This window comes from Vombatus ursinus, unplaced genomic scaffold (genome assembly GCF_900497805.2).
Source record: "Vombatus ursinus unplaced genomic scaffold, bare-nosed wombat genome assembly UNPS02014973.1, whole genome shotgun sequence".
Lineage (NCBI taxonomy): Eukaryota > Metazoa > Chordata > Mammalia > Diprotodontia > Vombatidae > Vombatus > Vombatus ursinus.
Genome location: NW_020954751.1, coordinates 8,407,301 through 8,432,013, shown reverse-complemented (window position 1 = coordinate 8,432,013; position 24,713 = coordinate 8,407,301).

The following is a 24,713-nucleotide window of genomic DNA, read 5'->3' as shown; positions in this document are numbered from 1 at the left end:
ATAGGACCTACTTATACAAAAATATTTATAGCAGCTCATTTTGTTGTGGCTAAAAACTGGAAACTGAGGGGATGTCCATCAATTGGGGAATGGCTGAACAAGTTGCGGTATATGAACGTAATGGAATACTATTGTGCTATAAGAAATGATGAGCAGGCGGGTTTCAGAAAAACCTGGAAAGACTGACATGAACTGACGCAAAGTGAAGTAAGCAGAACCAGGAGAATACTGTATACAGTAATAGCAATATTATACAATGAAGAATTATGACTTAGCTAGTCTCAGCAATACAATGATCCAAGAAAATCTCAAAGGACTCATGATGAGACTTGTTATCTGCCTCCAAAGAAAGAACTGATCCTGTCTGAATACAGACTGAAGCATGCTATTTTTCTTTCTTTCTTGTTCATCTTCTTGTACAAAATGACTAATATGGAAATGTTTTATATGATTGCACATATAGAACTTATATCAGATTGCTTGCCATCTCAGGGAGTGGGCAGGGAGGGATAAATTTGAAACTCAGAACTTTAAAAAAAATGTTTAAAAATTTTAACATGCAATTGTGGAAAAAATAAAACATTGTTTTAAAAAATTATTGTCATAATAATCCTAGCATTCTCCTAAAGTTAGTCATCTTTAGGGAGAGTCACTTCCCATGAGAGAACCAATTTCCCAACAATTGAATAGTCATAATAGCTATTTAAACCAATTTTCATTAGCAGTATACCATAGTAATTCAACAGTGTTAAGTAATACATTTCAATGGCACCTTTGTATATAACAGTACCATATTTATAGTATAACAATTGGTCTGGTCTATAAAAATCACATCAGAAAATCTTCATTTAAGAAAAAAAAATATAAAAGAAAATATATTGAACCAATTCCTATGACACTGAAAAAATTCCAGAGATGTCTCCACAATGTTATGCCTTGGGAAGAGGAGGGGGCACCTCACACAAGAACTATTCAAAGGTTATCTAAGGCTACCTTGTGGGTAGGCATTCACTCAAAACCATAGCTGGTAAGCTTCCACTGCTAAGTTTACTTTTACTAGGCCAACCAGAGGACATCGTCCAAAGCAAAAGACATTTTATCAAACACCATAGGAAAAATAATCACTAAGAAAGTGTCTCCTATACACACAGAGGCATACCCTCCCAAAGGTAACTACATTGTTTCTATGAAACACAAAATGTTACCCAAGAACATGCCTAGAGAGGCTCATACGAAGCAAATTTATATGGACAAAGAATTCAAGTGACTAAGGTAACTCACCCCTCCAATGTTACAGAGCTGCTGATGTCTTCTGGAGACATCACTGAACTGTTCTCTGTTTTCTCTGCTGAGTATCTTCTCTACATTGCTCTCTGCTGGGCAACTCTGCTGAGTTGCTGCTGCTCTCTATTAACAAGTACAGGTCTTCATTTGTGATTCAGTTTCTTCATTGAGCTACTACTCAGTGATGCTATAAGCTCATCTTTAGCTGCAATGCAAAATATGCATCTCACATCCCTTCTCTCTACTCCTACATCTTAGTTCACGTCTTAATCCCACCACCTCAGTTCAGATCCTCAGAACCTCTACCATACACTATTGAAATAGCCTCATAATCAGTCTCCTTGTTTCAAGTCTCATGCCTCCCCAATCTATCCTCAACATAGTTGCCTAACTGAAATTTGAAAAACACAGGTCTTGGCATACCACCTTCCCCAACTCAATAAACTCCAGTGGCTCTTTGCTGCCTGTGACTTAAAATTCAAATTCCTCCCAAATGTAAAGCCCTTCATAACATGACTCCAACCTACCCTTCCAGGTTTACTGTACATTACTTTCTTCATAAACTCTAGTCAAAATGATCTAATTATTGTTCCCTGTATATAAATTTTCATCTCTCACTTCAATGCTCTTGCACCAACTGTCCACTAGGATTAAAAATAACTTCTTCCTCATCTTTGACTAAAATAATCCCTAACTTCCTTCAAAGCTCAGCTCAAATGCTGGAAGCTTATCCTACACTTCCTCCCTGCCTTACTAATGAGCTCTCCTCATAATTTACTTTGTATGCATTTTGTAGTTAATTTTCTGTATACATTCACTTCAATAAAATGTAAGCTCCTTGAGGGCAGGGACTGGTTCATTTTTGTCTTTGTATCCCCACCAGCTAAGAGTACTTGGCAAACAGTAATTACTTTAAAAACGCCTGTTGAATAAATGAATGTATCTTTTTCCCTACCTAAAAGGGAAACACTTTAGCTCTTTTATGATCATTTGTGATGCAAACCCCAGCCACCTAAACCAAACCAATCAACTAGAAATTCCTTTAGGCAATTTTATCTGACTTTTGAACTGCTTCTTGTCTACAGCTACTCTCTCACATTTTAATGAATTATTATCTAAAATTCCTTTTAATTCCTATTTTAAGTCAAAAGCCTTAATTCCTTAAAAATCATCCTAGCATCCTAGCAAAGCTTCAGAGGTGCCAGCATGAAAGACTTGTTTCAACCCTCATAGTTTCATTTGTTGCCTGCCATACAAGTCAACTACGAAGCAAAATAGATAAGGGCCAGGAAAAGGCTGGTGTATTGAGCAACTCTTACCATGTTTCCAACCAGGAATCCAAATAACTATACTTCCTAAGTGGAAAATATTTAAGTATTATCCCAGAATATTTAATTCATTCTTATTCTGAAGTGCTATGATTCTATGAAGATGATTTCCTTACTATCCTTTACCCTAAAGACCAAACATGGGCTCCTCTGTCGGGTCACAAGCATATTATCTTAGAAGGGATGTTGACAAAATGAGTGCATCAGAGGTGGGCAACCAAGACGGTAAAGGGACTCCAAATCACAATATATAGGAATCACTTGAATGAGCCAGGGATGTTTACTCTGGAGCGGGAAGACTTGGGAGATCTAAGATCATAATCTACGAGTATTTGAAAGGATGTCTTGTGGAAAGGGTATTGGTCTTCTGCTTGATCTCCAAGAGCAGAACTAGGAACAATGAGAGAAAGTAACAAGAAGGAAGATTTCAGTCCAACATAAAGACAAAATTCCTGTTGATTGAAGCTTCCCAGAGCAGAACAAATGTTTTAGGAATATGATTTCCTGGTCACTAAGGGTCTTGGAGCAGCTAAGTGGTACAATGAATAGAGTGCTGGGCCTGGAGTCAGAAAGACTCATCTTCATGAGTTCAAGTATGGCCTCAGATACTTGCTAGCTGTGTGACCCTAAGCAAGTCACTTAACCCTGTGTGCCTCAGTTTTCTCATCTGCAAAATGAATTAGAGAAATAAATGGCAAACCACTCCAGTATCTTTGCCAAAAAAATCCCAAATGGGGTCATGAAGAGTTGGATAAGACAGAACAACAACAACAACAATAACAAGGGTCTGGAGTACTAGGGAAGGCATTCAATCTTCAGACACAAACTGAATTCATTGATCTTTAAGACCCTTTCCAACTCTGAGATTCTATGATTTCCCAAATCAGGATTCAAGGGATGAAGGAAATTTTTCTTCTCTAAATCCTGCAGTCTGCTTATCTCTGGTTTCTTCAAGCATATAGCCCTTCTGCTTCCTTTAGATAAGGAATCTTTCTGTGAGAAGGAGCTACTTTTCCTTTTCCAAAGAGCTTTCAAAATACCAAGGGGTGGTCATGCTGATGGTGAAGTCTCTGGACATGTTCACAAATAATGAAAGTCCCTTGGGGGGAACAGAGAAGGGAACAGTGTTGCATACCAACCAATAAATAAGCACTTACTATGCACCTACTTTGGGCCAGGCACTATGTAAGATGCTGGAATACAAAGATGAAAATTAAACCATACCTGCCCTCAAAGAGCTTACATTCTATTGGAAGAGACAACATGGACGTATATACACACACTTGCAAAATCTATATAAAATAAATATGAAGTAATTTGGAGGTAAGGCACTAACAGGTAGGAGGTGAGTGGGACAGGAAAGGCCTCATGTAGGATGTGGCACTAGAGCTGAGCTTTGAAGGAAACTAATGATTTGAAGAGGTGAAGGTTAAAAGGGAGCACATCCCCAAAGTGGCAGACTTTGGAATATGATGAGTAATATTAAGTAAGCCATTTTGATTGGACAGTGGAATATATTATGGAAATAAGATATAAAAAGATTGGAAAAGTAATTTGGAGGATGATTATGAGTCTAAAAGGTCAATCAATATACATTTGTTAAGCACCTACTATATGCCAGGCACTGTGCTAAGCACAAAAAGAGGCAAAAGACAGTCCTTGCCCTCAAGAAGCTTACAATATAATGTGTGAGACAATCTCCAAACAAATATGTACAAACTGTATACAGGATAAAAAGGGAATGATTGAGAGGAAGAAGGCACTAGAATTAAGAGGAGTTGGGAAAGGCTTTCTGTAAAAGAAAGGATTTTAGTTGGGACATAAGGAACCTAGGGAAGCCAGGAGACAGAGATGAGGAGGGAAAGCATTCCAGGCATGGAAGACAGCCAGAGAAAATGCCTGGAGTTGAGAGATGGAGCGTCTTGTTGGTGAAACAGCAAGAAGACCAGTGTCACTCTATCAAATAGTATATGGCCAGGAGTAAGGTGTTAAGAAGAAGACAAAGGTAGGAGGGAGTTAGGTTATTAAGGGCTTCAAACACCAAACAGAGGATTGTATATTTAATCTTACAGCAATAGGGAGCCACTGGAGTTTGTTGGGGGATAAGGGGGAGAGTGACATGGTTGAATCTCCTCTTTAGGAACAGCCTTAAATGCCAAACAGACATTTGCATTTAGCACTAGAAGTAGTAGATTGCCAATATAGTTTATGGAATATAGGAGCGACATAGTAAGAGCTGTGGTTTTGGAATATACTTTGGAGGATGGACTGGAGAAGGAAGGGATTTAAAACGATCGGGCAATAGTCCAAGGGAGAGTTTCTGAATTAGAGTGGAGGCTAGTGGAGAGAAAGGAGTGGATCCAAGGATTCTTTGGAATTACAATTGACAAGACTTGGCAAATAATTGAATGTGTGAAATGAAGGAGAATGAATAGTCAGGGATGACTCAGGTTATGAACTTGGATTAGAACTGCAAGGAAAGATAATGAGATCCATCTGGGACCTATTGAGTTTGAGATGCTTGTGTGACATCCAGGTTGAAATATCCAATAGCTAGTCTGTGATGTGAGACTGGAGATGAGCAGAGAGTTTGGGCCTGGATATATCGATTTGGGATGTAATTTAATTAATGATAAATATTAACTAACTTAATTGGGATTTAAAAGGATAGAGATTACAACTGAATACAAGAGAGCTAATGAAGTCATGGGGAGAGAGACAGAGAGACAGAGAGGATAGAGGAAGAAGACCCAGGACCATTCTTTGGGGAGTATTCACAATTAAGAGGGGTGATATGAAAGGAGACTGAGAAGGAGCTGTCAAACAAGTATGGGGAGAAACAAGAGAAGGCAGTGTCCAAAACCACAAGGAGGAGAGAGAGCAGTCAACAGTGTCAAATGCTGCAGTGGGGTTAAAGAAAAAAAAAGATAAGGACTGAGATATATCCACCAGATTTAACAATTAGGAGATCACTGGTAACATTAGAGAGAGTTATTCCAGGTAAATGGCAAGACCAGCTGTCAGGTTGCAAGGATTTGGGGAGTGAAGAGAGGAAATGGGAATAGCAAAATATAGACAGCTTTTCAAAGCATAAAAATATATTGTGACTTATGTAGTAAAAAACAAAACAAAAACAAAAAAAAAACAGTATTGGGCTTATAGTCAAAAGACCCAGGCTTGAATCCTAATTCTGTCATTGGCTTTTTGTTGTATCTCTATTCTCATTGGTATAGATATTTTCTCTACCTAGGCTATGGGATACAATGGAATGAGCACTGAATCTCAAGTTAGGGGACACAGGTTCAAATCCTAACTCAGTCACTTTTTGTGTGACTTTGGCTTAATCACAAAATCTTCCTGGGTCTCAGTTTCCTTAACTGTAAAATGAGGACTACAATAATTATGGTACATATCTCTCAAGAGTGTAATGAGGAAGGTACATTCTAAAGTTCAAATCTCTCTATAAATACACTCTATTTTTATTCTCTTCTAAGATTTCTTCCAACTCATTCTATTTTGTAACATTACATGGTTTAGCTGTTGAGGTAGCTGGGTGGTGCAGTGAATAGAGCACTCACTGGACCTGGAATCAGGAGCACCCTACTCTAAATTTAGCCTCAGACACCTACTTGCTATGTGACCCTAGGCAAGTCACTTCACTTCTGTCTGACTCAATTTCCTCAGTTGTAAAATGGAGATAATAATAGCACCTCCCTTCCAGGGTTGCTTTGAGAATCAAATGAGATAATATTTATAAAGTGCTTAGCACAGTGCCTGGCACATAATAGGTGCTTAATAAATGTTTGTTTCTCCTCTCCTTCCCTTTCTATTGTTCCTTCTAGTTCTAATTTTCTAAATTTCCATCTAATAGAACATAGAAGCCCATTTGCTCAACTAAGTTCCTGAGCTCTGTCTCAATCCCTAGAAATCAAAGGAAAAAAATACCCTTTCCCAAGGACTGGTGTCAAAATACTTTAAAAGGGAACTATGGAAGAGCCCCCAGTTTAGCCAAGAAATAGACTGGTAAGGAGCTCATTAAGCCTTTGCAGGGAATGGGGGAGTGGGGGGGGGGGTGGAGGGAAGGTAGGTTTATTTTTCACCTTAGTGGGAGGCCAAAGAAGAAGAAAGGTACAGACTGGAGTTTCCAAGCCCCAGGACTTTTCCAACACATCAAGTCTTCCCCAACTCCACTGCCAGCGAGCTTTCTATGATGAGACCTCCCATGCTCTTGGCTTCCATAAAGGCAAATGGAATGCAAAGCACACAACCAGTGGAACTCCTGACCCCAGAAATGCTTAGTATAAGCAGCAGCTAAGAGCTATGGCCCTGGTAAAGGATGCTATGTGGATTTGTTCCTAGCAGGCCAGGAGAACAAGGTAGAATGGGAAGAGGAATAGAGAGGGAGTCAGGACACTTAAGTTCAAGGTACCCATTTAATAGCTGTATAACCTTGAGAAAGTCATTTAATACCTCCAGGTTTTGAGGCCAATGGAGGGGCCAGAGATCTCTGCTTGGTCCTGTGCTATTTAGTTTGTGTGTTTTTTGGGTTTTTTTTTTTTTTGGTCAATGATTTGGAAAAAGTCATAAATGGCACGCGCATAAAATCTTTGATTGACGTCTAGCTGAGAAGGGTAGCAAGCACGGAATGAGTGTAGTAGACCACAAAAACTCTCTGATTTGGGGGGCCTACTACTTCTTGAAACAGCCTCCCTGTTACTTCTTTCTTGGCACTCACAGATGGCCCCTTTTCTGAAACTTTCCACATCTAGAATCACTCATACTGAAAATTTCTAGTCCCATGTTGCATTCAGTAGAGCCTCACCAGAAATATTTCCTTGCTTCTGATATCCAAGATGAGAAACTAATCAGATATACTGTATAAAATCTTCCTCAGTAGGGTCACTAAGCTGCCCTAAATATGTGAAAGACAAAATACCCAGATTTCCCAAACATCAAACAAGGAAGACTGAGAAGAGAAGGACTTGGTATAGGACAGCCTCTCACAGCACAATCATTGACCCCTTTTGTCTTTCCTCCAACAACCTGAAGATTGTGACATCCTACAGTCTAGCAACCTCCTTGGTTGTATCATGATTACCCCCATGAGAGTCTCATTTGGGCAGCTAGGTGGCACAGTGGATAGAGCACCATGCCAGCAATCAGGAAGACCTAAGTTCAAATCCTGCTTCAGTCATTGTTGTTGTTTGTCCTTTGTTCTCGAAGAGGACCATGGCATCAGGAAGATGATGCCATGACTTGCAAGTGAATTGGATTTAAGTGAGCAAAGTCACCAGCCTCATTTTCTCCTCCGGAGCCAACTGGGTCCAGTGGCAAGATACAAATCAGGATCACTGGAGATGGCCCCCTCTGCCTCAGTGACTTACTAGTTGTGTAACCCTGGGAAAGCACTTAATCTCTGTTTGCCTCCAGTTTCCTCATTTGTAAAATGGGAACAATAATAGCACCTCCCAGAGTTATTATGAGAGATAGTGAAGAGTTGAGGATAACTTCTAGGTTGCAAGCCTGAGGGACTGGGAGTATGATATTGTCTTCTATAGTAACAGGAAAAGTAGAAGGGGGAGAGGATATAAGGAGAGAGGTAATGAGTTCAATTTTAGACATGTTAATCTATCTTTTAAGTATCTAAAGCATCTATTGAACATCCATTTTGAAATGTCTAAAAGGCAGTTGAAGATGCAAGATTAGAGATCAGCTGAGAGGTTAGGGAAGTATACATAGATTTAAGAATCATTAGCATAGAGGTAGTAATTAAATCCATAGGTGCTGATGAGATCACCAGTGAAGTAATATAGAAAAAGAAGAGGACCTGGGACAGAACACAGGGGAACACCTACTTTTAGGGGCATGTTATGCATGAGGACCCAACAAAGATGGCTGAGTCAGTCAGCTAGGTGGAAGAGAACCAGGAAAGAGTGATGTCCCAAAAACCTGGAAAGAAGAGAATATCAAGAAAGAAAGAGAGATCAACACTGTCAAAAGCTGCAGAGAAGTCAAGGAGAATGAAGATTGAGAAAAGGTCGTTGAATTTGGCAACTACGAGGCCATTGGTAACTTTGGAGAGAGCAGTTTTGGTAGAATGATAAGGATAGAAGTCAGATTGTAAGGGATTAAGAAGAGAATGAGAGAAGAGAACGTGGTGGTGTCTATTGTAGACAGCCTTTTTGAGTTTATCTGCAAAGGACTAAAGATGCTGGTTAATAGGGATGGAAAGATCGAGTGAGAGATTTTTCCAAAGGGGAGGATGTGGGCTTGTTTGGGGGAAGTAGGGAACGAGACAAGGAAGGATTAAAAATAAGTGATAGAGTGGAGATGACAGAGGGGGCAATCTGTTGAAAGAGACAAGATGGAATGAGATCATTTGAACAAGTAGAGGGGTTAGCCTTGGTAAGGAGTTAAGCTACTTCATCACATGAGACAAAGGTAAAGGAGGACAATAGTGGCAAAAGGCATGTGAGTGATAGCAGATGAGAAAAAGGAGAAGAGGGAGGTCACAGTGAATGGCCTTAATTCTTTCCATAAAATATGAGGCAAGGCTTTCAGCTGAGTGAGGGGAGAAGGAGCCATGGAATGTTTGAGGAAGGATGAAAAAGTTTGAAAGAGCTGCTGTGGTGAGTGAGTTCATAAGGAAGATATAGCAAAATTGCCGTGCAGTGGTGATGGCCAGTTGAGATAATGTAACATAAATGTGTTTGATCTATACCTAGATCATATCTAGAGTATTGTGTTCTGGGTACCATTTTTTTGTTTGTTTTTTCATCTTATTTTCCTTTTTAATTTTTTAAAAATCTATTTTAATAAATTTTTTTCAATTAATCAAACTCTACCTTCTCTCCTTACCATGGAAAAGGAAATAAAAATAATGTTCTTATAACAAATATTTATAGTCAAAACAAATTCTTGCATTGGACAAGTTTACAAAAAACATATATATATATATTATATATATATATATAATGTATATATATACACACATATCAGTCTTCACTCTGACTTCTTTACCTCTCTGTCAAGAAATGAATTAACGAGTAGTATGTTCCATTGTGGGTCTCTGGAATCATGGTTGTTCATTGCACTACTCAAAATTCTTGTCTTTCAAAGTCATTTGTCTTTATAATGTTGTTGTTACTGTATAAATTATCCTCCTGGTTCTGTTTACTTCACTCTGCATCAGTTCATACAAGTCTTCCCAAGTTTTTCTGAAACTACTTTCTTAATTATTCATTACATTCATTTGTGATAACTTATTAAGTCATTCAAGGGGCACCCCCTCAGTTTCTACTTTTTTGCAACTAAAAAAGAACTACTATAAATATTCTTGTGCATATGGGTCCTTTTCGTCTTTCTTTGATCTCTTCGGGGGATAGACCTAGTAGTGGTCACCACATTTTAGGAAAAAAGTTGATAAACTGAAGTGCATTTATAGTGAGGGTCCTTAACTTTCCACATCATGGATTCCTTTGGCCATCTGATGAAGCCTGTGGATACTTTCTCAGAATGATGTGTTTAAATGCATAAAATAAAATACAAAGGATTGCAATGGAAATTAATTATACTGAAATATACTCATCAAAACATTTTCAAAATTAAGTTCGTAGACTCCAAGTTAAGTGGGGCAGCTAGGTGGTGCAGTAGATAAAGCCCAGCCCTGGAGTCAGGAGGACCTGAGTTCAGATCCAGCCTCAGACCAAACCCTTGACACTTACTAGCTGTGTGAGGCTGGGCAAGTCACTTAACCCCATTGCCTAGCAAAAAAAAAAAAGCCTCTACAAGAAAGGAAACCAGGATGATGATACAAGACTTGAGATTATGTAGTGTGAGAATCATTTAATAGAATTAGGTATGCTTATACTGGGGGGGAAAGACTTGGGAAGAGGTGGGAAGGGAGGCATGATAACTGAAAAAAATTATGTAGCACTTAATATGTGCTAGATAATAAAATAATTATAATAACTAAAATTTATATAATGCTTTATAATAATAATCTCATTTGATCCTCAAAACAACCCCAGGAGCCAGATGCTATTATTATCCCCATTTTACAGATGAGGAAACTGAAACAAACAGAGGTTAAGTGACTGGCCCAGGGTCACCTAGCTAGTAAGTGTCTGAGGCAGGATTCAAACTCAGGTCTTCCTGACTCCAGGCCCAGGACTTTATCCAATGTGCTATCTGGCTGCCCCAAGTGTATGAAGTATGTTGCAAATATGTGAAGGACTGTTATGTGGGAAAAGAATTAAGTTTGTTCTGTTTGGTCTTAGAAGGCAGAATAGAAGACAAGGTAGATATGGCAAAGAGGCAGATTAAGAGTCTCTGAAAGGAAAAGCTTCCTAACAATTAGTTACTGCAAAGTAGAACAAGTGCTGCCTTGGGAAGCAGTGAGTTGCCCCTTACTGAAAGAGTTCAAGTGAAGGATGAAGACCACCTCTGAAGCACATTGTAGACAGGGTTCTTATGAGATTCCTTCCCTACTCTGAGGTTCTGTGAGCCCTTATACGACCTGGATAGATTAAAGCTCTCCAAGAACATGCCTGAGATTGAACATTCTATCTTCTAAGATCCCTTCATCCACTATTCTAGGGTTCCTTCTATCTTCCTTCCTTCCTTCCATGGTTGTCTGACCCATAGGAAGAAGCAGTTTGGGTGAATCTGGCTAGACAGGGCTTCTAATACCCAGCAAGAATATCATCTGTCTGATCAACTGTGAATGACTTAGCCCTTCTCAGAAATTAAATGATCCAAGACAATTCCAAAGGACTCATGGAAAATGCTATCTGCCTCCAGAGAAAGAACTGATGTATTCTGGATGCAGATCGAAGCATACTATGTTTCACTTTCTTTATTTTTTTTGTGGTTTTTTTTTTTTTTTGCTTGGTCTGTTTTCTTTCACAATGTGACTATTATAGGAATATGTTTTGCTTGTTTTGCATGACTGTACATGTATAACCTATATCAAATTTCTTGCTGTCTCAGGGAAGGGGCAGGGGGAAAAGGGAAGGAAAGAATTTGGAACTCCAAAATTTTTAACAATTGATGTTAAAAATTGTTTTTACATGTAATTGGGAAAATATTATCTGTCACCCTTTTCCATGAACTCAAGCTACAATGGAGAGTATCATCACCTTTAGCCTAACCTGGGCATGGTTCTTTATACCTTACAAAGGGCTTTGTATTCTTACTTGATTCTCACAACTGCCCTACAGCCTAAGTTGGGATAGTGATAGGGGCTAGACCTGAGATTTCACCTTGGTATAGGTAAACTCACCAACCAGTACAGGCTGGTACCCTCTTCTCTGCATCTTAGAGTCTTAAAGAATTGCCTAGGGGCAGCTAGGTGGCACAGTGGATAGAGCACTGGCCCTGAAGTCAGGAGGACCTGAGTTCAAATCTGGCCTCAGACCAAACACTTGACACTTACTAGCTGTGTGACCCTGGGCAAGTCACTTAACCTCAATTGCCTTAAAAAAGAAAAAAAAAAGAATTGCCTAAAAGACAGAGAGACTAAATTATTTGCCAGGAATCACCCAGCCAGGTACTGATGTAGAATTTAAACCCAGCTCAACATGCCTCCAAAGCTTGTTTACTGTCTACTTTACCACAGTACCACTCACCACAAGTAGGACAAGTACTACTATCCTCATTTTGCACAAAAGGAAACTGAGGCATGTATAGGATAAATGATTTAAGCAGAGTTAGTGGCAGAATTTAGAATTCATGTCTCCTGACTAACGACTCTGTGCTAACCACAATCCTGGGGCTTTCGGTAAAAATTGTGAAGTGGGTTTAAGGTGCTTTCAACAACCCTTGCCTAGTTTCAGAGTCCTATTTTTTTCCCAATATCAGCCCAAGGCAAGCTATGATCCAGACTTGTTTTCATTGGCTTAGAACCCTTCTGCAGCCTGGAGTTTGTTAAAAACCAAACTCCCTCCCTTTTCCAACTCCTCCTTTCCCCTGTGAAATGTATCTGCTTATGTCTCTCACAATAGGCTCCATGTACTTTCTACAGTCTGACAGTGACAATTTGATAGATTCATCCCTGATAATGTGCTCCCAAAAAGGAGCTGGCACTCCATCAGAGCAGGTAGCACAAGAGCATTTTAACAGTGGTTGCCTGAAGACAGTGCTCTCATTTTGCTGCTTTTACCCAGTGCGCCAGAAAGGGAACTCGATTGGAAGTCAGGAGACTTGAGTTCTAGTCCTAACTGTGACTTTCACTCATTCACTAAGTGCTAGGAGATTGGATTTTAGAGAAGACATGCTCCCTGACCTCATGGAGTTTCCAGTCCATCACAGAAATAAAGCATAGACTCAGAGACTTACAATATAAACAATGATAAATCCAATGGAAAGACTAAAAAAATAGTATTATATTAGGGTCATGGATCATAAATTTAGAGCACAGTTCCCTCAATTTATAGATGAGGAAACTGGTGCTCAAAGAGGTTAAATGACTTGCCCAGGGTCACACAGATTAAGCAGTAAGTAGCAAAGATGGAATCTTACCTATGTACACTGATTCCAAAGCCATCGTGCTTTCTATTGTGCCATGATGCCCCCCAAGGGGGAAGGGATAACAGAGAAAATTCTCCCCAACCACGGGGATCAGGGAAGGCTTCTTGAAGGGGGCAACATTTAATTTGAGCTTCAAAGGATGAGTAGGACTTTAACAAGAGAAGAAAGGAAAGGAGGGTATCTCAGAAATAAGAACCAACGTAAACAAGGATCTAGAGGGAGGAAAGTTGTGAGTGTGTTGGAAAGCAAAGATTAGTCTGGTTTTGACTGAAGGAAAGTAATATGAGAAGGTACTGGAATGGAAAGGTGGCACCATGTTCTGGAAAGCCTTCAATCCCAGGTTAAGGAGTTTGAACTTACTCAGTAATAATAGGGAGCCACTGAAAATTGTTGAACAAAGAGGTCCATGACCAGATCTGTGATCTTAGCAAGACACTTCAGTTTCCTGATCTCAAGACACTCATCTGAGATAGATGTTCTTTCAGACCCCTTCAAGCCTTAAAATTCTGTGATCCTAAAAAGAGCACTCTTGACAGTCTGATAATTTCAACCCAAGTAGAGGAGGAAATCAGGCAGGAATCCTCATCTGGCCATTTTTAACCTTGCCACTACTATTTCTATTATCATTCTGCCCTCCAAACTGGACCACCAGAGGCATGTCTGCAAGAAGTTAAGGCAGAGAGAGCTCTATACTTCCTGGGATATTCATCTTCATCCTCCCCACAGCCAATTATAACCAGATAACCACTCTCATTACCTCTGGAAAGCATATATTAATGGACTGCACTAGTGTTCCACTCAATGTCATCCTGACTTCTCAAACTATAACTCCCTTCCCTGGCCACCACTTCCATATATGTGCTATCTTTCCATTAGGATGTAAGCTCCTTGAGGGCAGGGACTGTCTTGCTTTTCTATTTCTATTTCTGGAACATAGCCTTGTGCTTTGCACGTAGTAAGAGCTTAATGACTTTTTTTAACTTCATTCATTAAGCAGGTAGAAAACCACACACTGCCTTAGTTTATCAAGCAAAGTCTGAGCACTCCATCATAAAAAGAGAGAAGGTCCTTTATCCCAACACACTGTACAGAACTGAGGAGGAGATAGTCCATCTGTTCTCTGCTCTGAGCAGATACCTGAAATATTGTGTGCAGGTCTAGGCATCACAATTTAGAAATATCACAGATAAACTAGAACAGTTCCAGAAGAGGGTAATCAGGATGATGAGAAGATCAGAGAATAAGTCACAAGAGGACCAATTCAAGGAAATAAAGGCATTTAGCCTTGAGAAGAGAAGACTTAGCAGGGAAGTCATCTTCAAGTATTAGAAAGGCCATCATGTGGAAGAGAAGTCAGGCTTATCCTGCGTGGCCCCCAAGATCACAACTAGGAACAAAAGAAAAAAGGTGCAAAGAGACAGATTTAGACTTGACAACTTGTGGAAGGATAGGTTGGATTAGATAACCATTGGGGTCTTTCAATTCTCTGACATTCTGTGATCCTCTAGTCTAATCCATTCAAGGGGCTGGCAACTACCCTGAAATCCCAGGGAAGATTTGTGGAAGTGTACTCCCCTCCCAAGGAGCCAGATCTATGGCTAATGCCCCTGGGCAAAAGTGGGGCTGCCTATAAACTAGGTCTGGCCATCAGGTCATCCTCTCTCTCCTGTTTCTCATAAACACAGCAGCAACATCAAATGAAATATGAGTTTGTTCAAGGTTGGTGGATTTCCTAGTGTAGAGAAGGTGATAGCTATAGACATATGGCAGGCAGGCGGCTTTCAGAGAGTTACTGTGAAAATTGAAGTCAAACGTTTTCCAGGCCAGCACTTTGTAGGTGGTCGAGGTTCCAAAGCCATAAATCAGCAAAGGGGTAACTATTTTTCCTGGCCCATCATGCAATACAATATAAAGTTATTGTGCTTGGAACAGAGATGGGAGTAGAGAGAGGAGCTGGAATTTAGGGAGTTTTTTTTAATTCTCCACAAACTTCATAATATGAGATACTTAATCATATATCATATGTGTGTATATATGTATATATATTCATACATATATAAACATTAATACTTCAAGAATTCATGATTTCTTCAGTGTATGTCCTTCTTCCACCTGTAAAATGGAGAGAATAATACTTTTTCCAACTATCACCCAACACCAATATGAGGATCAATTAAGGTAATAGACATGGAAGTAGTTTAGAAACTCCAAATCTCTATATGAAGTCTAATAAATGTATACAGATAGTCAAAAAATTGCATGGAAAAACTAGAGATGGGATAGTGGACAGAGATCCAGGCCTCAGAGTCAGTAATGACTGATTGAATGAAAAAAGCATTAATTGAGCACTCACTGTGTTCTAAGCACTGTGCTAAGGGCTATGGAGACAGAAAATTACCATCCCTGCTGTCAAGGAGCTCATGTGCTAATTGGGGGAGACAACACATAAAAGAAAGTTTGGCTACATGGAAAATGGGAAGCCCCAGAAATCCTTAGGGTATAGCTGTGGGGTGATTGGCAAAGTCCAAACATCTTTAGGACTCGTAAGTGACAGGATTAGGCAACTACAGAGAATAAAGACAGGTTAGATGGTAAGGCCTGCAGTTCTATAGCACATAGTGGCAGGACAGATAGTAAGACTTAATGGTCCTCCATTTCATAAGAAGGAAAGGAGTTGTTGAATCCCATCTCATCCAAGCCTTGTGAGCAGTTCAACAAGGTGACTGAATCAGGAAAGTGGAGGAGGGGGCGGTACAGCCCCCTAGTGATGCATCTTCCCACCAACTGGCCACTCTGAATAGGATCTGGGAATATCCAAAGCCTGGAGGAGGGGGTAACAGGAAAAGCAAGGTGGGTTCAAGGCCTACCCCTTAAGACACACTGATTATGTGACTTTGGGTCTACTCCAAACAGTTCTCTAAGAATAGAAATTACAAAGCAAGTGCCAATCTGCATTAGTAGAAGGTATTTCCTCATTTGCTGTTGTTCAGTGGTGTCTGACTCTTTGTGACCCCATTTGAGGTTTTCTTGGCAAAGATACTGGAGTGGTTTGCCATTTCCTTCTCCATCTCAAGTCATAAGTGACTTGCCCAAGGTCACACAGCTAGTAAGTGTCTGAGGTTGGATCCAGGCCCAGTGCTCTATCCACTGTGCCACCTAGCTGCTATCATTTTCTCATTAAGAGCTCTCTATACCAATAAAATCACACTTCCAGATCCCCCCAAAAACACTTATGGTTAAAAAAGGCAATATCTGCCCCTTTTCTACCCCTATGCAGGCAGCCCCATGAATCAGGGTCATTTTATAGTTTTCTTTGTTTCATGAGCAGCTATGGCCAATGATTTAATAACCAAGTAGTCTACTTGTGAATGACGTGTCCTTCCAAACTTAGATGGGCTTTACATTTCCTTGCATAATTAGGTATCTGAACATTGTTCTTGAGGCGTATATGTCCAGGGTTGGAAGTAACCTTTGTGAACTGGAAAGTCCCTGGGTCAGTCTAGTAACCAGTGGAAGGGGGAGTTTCTTCAGTGAATAAAGTGACTACTAGCAGGATGATGTCTAAGAAATATTTGGACAGCACAGAATTGAGGTGAAATGTGACCAGGCCTATTTAGTGGGTCCATAATTCATGTTCTGATATTAGTGTCTCAACTGTCTGACAGAGTGTAATAGTAGTTATAAGTTATGTTACTGATTACATGTCTTGCAAATGCTCATTGTGAGTCATTTGTGTCTTTTAGCATTTCTTTTGTGTGTGGAGGAATAAATGTCTATCCCACACCTGATTCATATTTTATATTGAGTAACTTTCTACTTTTCCCTTTGGGGAGACTCTAAACATAAGCTACAACATAATTTGTAATTAATTTTATCTGGGACACCTGGGTAGGAGAGTTTAACGAACTAGAGAGTATGAAAAAAAGGCAATTTAACCCCTCTCATTAAAGGGCATGGCCCTCCTGGACCAAACACAGTCTAGACTGAATATGTGGACCCATTGAAAGTGTGCCCCTGAGTAGAAAAGGAGAGGCATTTATAAGTGCCTCAGTTCCTTAGCCTTGGCAACAGGTTTTATTGTTGCATAAGGAAAGTATTCCTAACAGTTACAATGATCCCAAAATGGAATGAGATTCCTCAGAAGGTATTGGACTCCCTCTTGCTAAAAGTCTTTTTTAAAAGGCTAGAAACTACTCACTGGTTATGATATAGAGAGGATTCTTGTTCATTAATGAGTTGGACCAAATGACCCCTGAAACTACTTTCAATTATGAGATTCTGTGAGTCTAAGGTCCCTTCCAGCTTTAAACACGCTAAGATTCCATGATAGTCTAGATTTTATAACATGGAAGAAAGGTGAGGAAGAGAATAGGGGAAGGGAGGGAAAGGAAGAAAAGAAAAGAGAGAGAGAGAGAGAAAGGAAATGAGGAAGATAGCCATGGTAATGGAGCTTAAAAGAGATCTGGAAAAGGATATAGAATATATTTTTGTTCATTTGTTTGATTTTTATTATATTATTGAAGGATAATTCAAAGTCTAGGATTTAGTGCCAATGGCACATAAAAAAAAGTGGGAATATGGAGCAAAGGTTGGGGGTGACATGGGATGCCCCGTCATAGACACCTACAGGTGATCTGGTCCTTACCTTTCCCTATTCCTTTCACTTGAAAAAGACTGAAAGAATCTTAGGCTGGGGGACAGCTGAGGTGCCAGGTAGCCACGTAACCTTTCTGAGCCTTATTTGGCAACATCCGACCTAAAATGAATCTGGAGGCACATTTTGCAGTTGTTGTTCAGCAGTTTTTCAGTCATGTCCAACTCTTCATAACCCATTTGAGATTTTCTTGGCAAACATAACTGGAGTGGTTTGCTATTTCCTATTGCTATTTTACAGATGAGGAAACTGAGGCAAACAGGATTAAGTGACTTCCCCAGGGGCTCACAATTAGTAAATGTCTGAGGCCAAATTTGAACTCAGAGAGATGCATCTTCCTGACTTCCAGACTCCACACTACCGTACCACCTAGATGGCACAAGATCCCCGTGAAGTAAGTAGTCCCAATGGAAGGTAACAATGTGGGATAGCAGGAAGAACAGTAGATTGCAATCAGGGGAACTAGGTTCAAACCCTAGCTTTGCTACTTTCTACCTGTGTGATCTGGGGTAAGTTATTTTGCTTCTCTGAGTCTCAGTTTTCTCAACTGTAAAACGAAAGGGTTGGCCTAGATAACTTACCTATAAATTTCCTTCCATTTCTAATCTTTGATTCTGTGATCCTGTGACTTTTTAACCCTAAGTCAGATACAGGTTTGGGACAGGGTTATCATCCTTGATGAGAAGAAAGATAAGGTTCAAGAGTACATTAAATGTCTGCAGACTCTACTTATCTGGCTGACTTTTCTGACGAGTTTGTCACTCAGGAGGTAGAATTCTTCTTCTACAGGAAAAAATCCAAGGCTCCTGGAACTGCCTGATTTCCCTCTTGTTAAGGGGAGAAATGCAACTATAGGTTTTCCCCTGGCTAGGTGAAGGGCTATAGCTTAAGTCCATGAGTGATAAGCTAAAAGACGGATAATAGAGCCCGTTCTAAGATGAAGCATCTCAGACAAAGGACTCCAACTAAATCCAGAAGCAGGAAGCAGTAGAAAATTCTTACAAACACATGCCCAGCAGTACAACATCTAGTAGTGACCATAAGACCAGCATCTAGAAACCAAAACCAGAACAGCTAAGCACTACCTGGCAGAGGATTATCCATCCTTAGGAAAGACAGTCAATAGAAAAGGTAGGGGCGACACCACCAAAAGACACATGCAACCCCATAGGATCAGTCTTGAACCATCACTTCGCAAGTTTTCCCTAGGTATATCCACTCTTCTGTGGTCTGTGTATTTGTGTGAGAGAGTGCCTCAAGTTTATGAGGGAAAAGTTTTATAATGATTTTTTTCTTATTATGATATATTACTAAATACTTTTGCTTTTAATTAATTTGGCCTTCTAGCTGATTAGTAGAAAAAAACAGAGCTTATGAGCTACGAGGTTTTGATTAGATGGTGCTTTGAACCTGGGGTGACTTAAAAGGGGGTACCCAACTGCAAGGGATTGAAAGAATTTTCAACCCCAGGTGTTACATTAATATTTTTGTTTTTTAATAAAACTGTCATTTTATTGGTATAGAGAGTTCCTGGCATTGAGATCCCCTTTACCAATGCAGATCCAGAACTCCTTTGAAACTTACAGTCTTAGACATGTTTGAGGACACTTAGCAATTAAGCGACTTGCACAGGGTCACCCAGCCAGTAGATATCAGAGGCCAAAACTGAACCCAATTCTTTCTGATTCGGAGATTAGCTCTCTATCCGCTATGCCTTGCTACTGGTATCATATTAATTGCTTTGTGTCCCTTCCTATCCGATAAGGAAAACAGATTTAGAACTGAAAGGAACCTTCAAGATCATCTCTTCCAAACTCCAATTTTACAGCTAAGTTATCTGAGATTCAGAAAGACAAAGTGACTTAGCCTCAATTACCCACATTGTGAGTGGCAGAGCTGAGATATGAACCATGTCTACTGACTCAAAATGCAGTGCCCTTTCAACCAGGCCACACTCCCTCCAGAAGATGCAAATGGAACAAAATTGGGGCTTTTACTGAGAGATCTAGTTCATGTTTTACTGTTGTTTGCTAATTAGCATTCGTTATAAATGCTGGGTTTATCGTAGCAATGATTTTCTTCTTTTTTTTTTAATGGAGTCTACAATCAATAAATACTAATGGTCACACCAGGGGCTAAATTGGGCCTACTCTCTTCTAGGCCAAATGGATAATGTTAGTGATACCTCACATTCATATAGTATTTTACAGTTTATAAAGTGCTTCCCTCAGAGCTAACTTGTGAGATGGGTAGTACAAGTATCATCATCTCTATTTTAGTGATGAAGAACCTAGGACCCATAGTGACTAACCAACTTTTCCAAAGTCATACAGATATTTATGACAGAACTAGGATCCATACCCATCTCCTAATTCCAATCCAACATTCTTTCAACTCTGCAACACTACCTCTCCCCTCCTTCCTCAGAGAGACAGGAATTAGGAAAGTAATATTCCAAAGTAGAAGAAAGAACTTGAAACAACCATCTTAGAACTGGAAGTGATCAAGGAGGACAGCAGCTAATCCAATCCTCTCATTTTACAGATGAGGAAACTAAGTCCTAGGGAACTTAAGCAACCTGCCCAACTTCTGACTCAATTGGAGATGGAAGTGAAAGAAGATAAAGTTACCCCAAGTAAGCTCAGGAATATACCAACCAACCAAATTGAAAGGAGGAGGGTGAAGATAGTTACAAGTACAGAATGAATTCAGAACGCCCGTGATTTGACCTCCAGAGCTAAACACCCTGGTGTGAACGCCCTTCCTACCACAATGATAAAGGGTTGGGAAAATGCATACTTCCGGACTTTGTTTTAAAGACAGGAGGTTCAACTTAGTGATCACAATGGGGCCACAAACCACAGGTCCCTGGTTCCTCTCATTCCATGTGCAGCCCAGAGTCAGCCTCACATTCTTGGCTTGAATTCCAACTCTACATATCCCAGTTTGGAAAAAGACTCAGAATCACCAAAAGTCAAAGTACAGTGCTTTGTACACAGTAAGCCCTCCAAAAATATTTGTTGATTTTTAAAAATTCAGCCAGATTGGAGGAGGCAATGGAGTGGGCGATGGGGAGCCATTCAAGTTTTCTGAGTAGAATAATGATGTGGTCAGCTTGGTTAATTAGGAAGAAGACTAAATCAGTGAAAGATTAGAGAAGAGATAGAGTAGAAATGGGATCTTAAATATAAAACTAGAAAGGATTTTAGAGTCTTCCACTCCCCATGAGCTAGGATTTTACCATGAAACTTCAGTTTGGCAGATAGAATGTTCATTTGTTTTTACCACATAGTGGCATGGTTCTTATTGACTAGACTCAGTCAAATGTTTTACCACCCCCACATTTTATAAATGAGAGCACTGAGATCATGAAGGTTAAGTGATTTGGCCAAGGTCACACAGGGAATAAGTTAACAGAGGTGAGATTTTAACCCAAATCCAGCAGTCTTTCCACTGTACTACTCCTGGTTTGGAGGCTATGATAATAGCTCTCTCACCTAGAAGAGAAGAGGGCCTAAACCAGTATGGTTGCAATGAGGCAGATTCAAGAGATTAGGCTTTCCATTGCCCACTGAATAAAGTACAGCCTGGCATCATGGTCATCTACAATCTTGCCCCAACCTATTTTATAAGCCTTTGCCCAGCTTGTCCCAGAAAGGTTTTTTGTTTGTTTTAACACCACCCCCACCCCAGTTGTTTTGATTAGTCTTACCACCCCACACTCCTCCCTACTTTGTACTCATCTCCTGATCCTTTGTAGAGAATGAGACCAGGGAGCTGATATTGGTTAAGTACATTTAAATGATCCCTTGTGCTCCCCTGTGATTTAGCATGTGAACCCTTGTCCACAGGCCAGGGCCTCTAACCACGAACAATCTGGAGCTGAGCTCTGTTGCAGCCAAAGGCAGGTTTTTTCAGGAAATTAAGTGACTCACTTCCCATTCTCTTGGTCAGTCAGGTACTGCTAAGTCAGACCCCTGGAGGTGCTTCTTGGTGGGATCACTAGCATAATGGAAGGATTCAGGCCCTGTCCACCTCTGACAAGGAAGGTTGATTAAATGAAGTCATTAACCAGCTAATTGAAGTCCAACTAAAAATGGCAGCAGGATTTTTTCAAAATGCCTAGACCACTTAAGACAAGTTTGTTTTCCTCCTCCATTCCTACTTATCTCATGCGTCTTTGGATCGTAGCTTTGTGTGTACTTGCTTTCCCTCCTCTTCGCTCTTAAACGCCTTGAGACCTGGGCCTGTGTATTGTGTTTAATTTGTTAGTCCTTCTTCCTACCCCTAAAATTATTTGGTTTTGACTTCATGTATATTTAGTTTTTTCTTCTCTATAGAAATGCCTCCCTTCCTCTTCCATGGAAAGTAAGCTCACTGAGAGCACACTGTTTTCAATTTTGTCTTTGTCTCCCTAGCTAAATGCCTATACAATCAGTACTTAATGCTTATTGAATTGAGAGACAGAGATAGAGACAAAGAGACAGAGAGAGAGAATATAGATATGGGTAGATATAGATATAGACATAGATATAGATATAGATATAGATATAGATATAGATATAGGTATAGATATATAAGATCTTCTCACCAGGCTGCAATCTAGACTCCTCCATCATGTTCCAGCTTCTTTCCTTCCTGCCTCCCACCCACTCACCTTCCTTTGGGCTTCCTTTTATATGTTTACTTCCCCTGTTAGACAGTAAGCTCCTCAAGAGCAGGCATCAACTTTCTCTTTGCTTGTATTTATATTTCCAGCATGTAATAAATGCTTTTTGGCTGACTGACTGCCTGGTATAGAGAACTTTCCGTGAGGAACTCACTCTATTAAAGCAGGTCAGCTCCCGCTCTGGGGTTGAGAAACTTTTCCCAGGTCACACACAGCCAGCACATGCCAGAAGCAGAACCTAAACCCTGTCTTCCTGACTCTAAGACCAGCTCTTTATCTGCTATGCCCTACTGCATCTCTGCCTTATAATTCATGGCATTTACTAAATATTGACTGAATGAGCAAATGCAAGAATGAATGGTCTGAATAACACCCTCTCCTCATGCCAGTATAAGCCTAGTCCCATTTTGTGCCTCATCCTTCATACCATCATGAGCCCCTGGTCCTCCATACAACTTTTAGACTTATCCAAACCTCTCTGTAGGGCCATGACTAGGACAAATTATACTTTCTCAGGCCTCATATATAAGCATAGACATCTGGCTATAATAAGCCCAGGAGCAGGGAGAAATCAAAGGGAAGGAGAAAACTCAAAAGGGCCACAGGGGATTGCATGGAATAGATGGTGGAGGGGGTCTTGTTGCCAAGCAACTCACCATCAACTTGTAGCTGAAAGAGCCACTTTCTTCCATGCCTCCCTGAGTCAGTGACCTAGCTGCCTGATCCCTGGGAAGAAAATGGCAGCCCAGAGAGGAAGGAAAGAGACCAGGCTTGGTTCTCCAGCTGCCATCAAGTCAAGCCAACAAAAGAGAGAACTCTAAAGCCTCCTTCCTGTCCAGAGTCAGTGTCCCTGGGACAAAATGGCTATGAGGGATAGAAAACTATCGCTAATATTTCCGTAGCACTTTCAGGTTTACAAAATGCTTAGCATTTACTTTACCTATACTTTACCTACAATCCTAGGAGGTAGGTATTATTATTCCCATTAAAAAGGTGAGGAGGGTAACTAGGTGGGGAAGTGGTTAGGGTGCTGGGCCTAGAGTCAGGAAGATTCTTCCTGAGTTCAAATCTGGTCTCAGACACTTAATAGTTGGGTGACCCTTGGCAAGTTACTTAACCCTGTTTGCCTCAGTTTCCTCATCTGTAAAATGAGCCAGAGAAGTAAATAGCAAACCACTCCTATATCTTTGCTTAGAAAACCCCAAATGGGGTCATGAAGAGTTAGACATGACTCAAAAAGGGCTAAACAAAAATGGTGAGGAAACTGAGACTGGAAAAGTGAAGTGACTGCCTAAGGTTACTCATTGAGTATGTAGCAAAACAAAGACTTGGAAGGCTATCTTCTGGCACTAGCGTCAGTGATTTTTCTATTATACCACCCCCTGCCTCCCAGATACTAGGTAGTCAGTCCTTCTTACATGCATTTATTAAGCACCTGCTATGTACCAGGCACTGTGCCTAGTGTGCTGAGGATACAAAGAAAGGCAAAACCCAGGCCTTGCTCTCCAGGAGATCCCAGTAGATGGGAAGGTACCTAATTAGTTCAAAAAGTTTGTGCCAACCCCTATGGCAAGATTAGTGCATTTTAGGTTTTGGTTTCTTTACTCTGTAACTCAACAATTCTAATCTCTTTAAGTCTATTTTAGGCTATTTTGGGTGGGAGAGGGGAGGGCACAGTACCTCATAATTTCCTGACTATAGAGAACTCCAGTGAGGAAATTCTTCTACTCAAAAAGATTGCTAGTTCAGCAATCTAGAGACTTAAAGTGTTGCTTGAGGTACTGAGAGGTTAGTGAATTGACCAAGGTCATATATAGGACTTAAATCCAGGTCTTACAGACACTGAGGCTGGCTCTTGACCCACGTAGTCATGTTACCTCTCTTTATGCTTCCTTGATACCCTTAAATTCTAGTGAGGTCTTTTCAAAAAACCCAAACTCTATTGAATACTCTTAGAAGGAGGGAATGGGGCAGCCACACTTATGACAAGAAAATTTGGGGAAATTAGAGTACCCTGGAAGTCTAGGGCAATGGCTAGTAGTACCAGTAGAGAGATCTAGAAGACACTACCAACCCAACAGATTCGGAGCACTGATTAGTAATGGTCCAGTCAACACAACAGGGATTTCTGATTTTGCCTACACAGATTACAACCTATCTCCAAGTGTCTAACTCTTTGTCAGACCCCATTTGGGGTTTTCTTGGCAAAGATATTGGAGTTGCTTGCCATTTCCTTCTCCAGCTCATT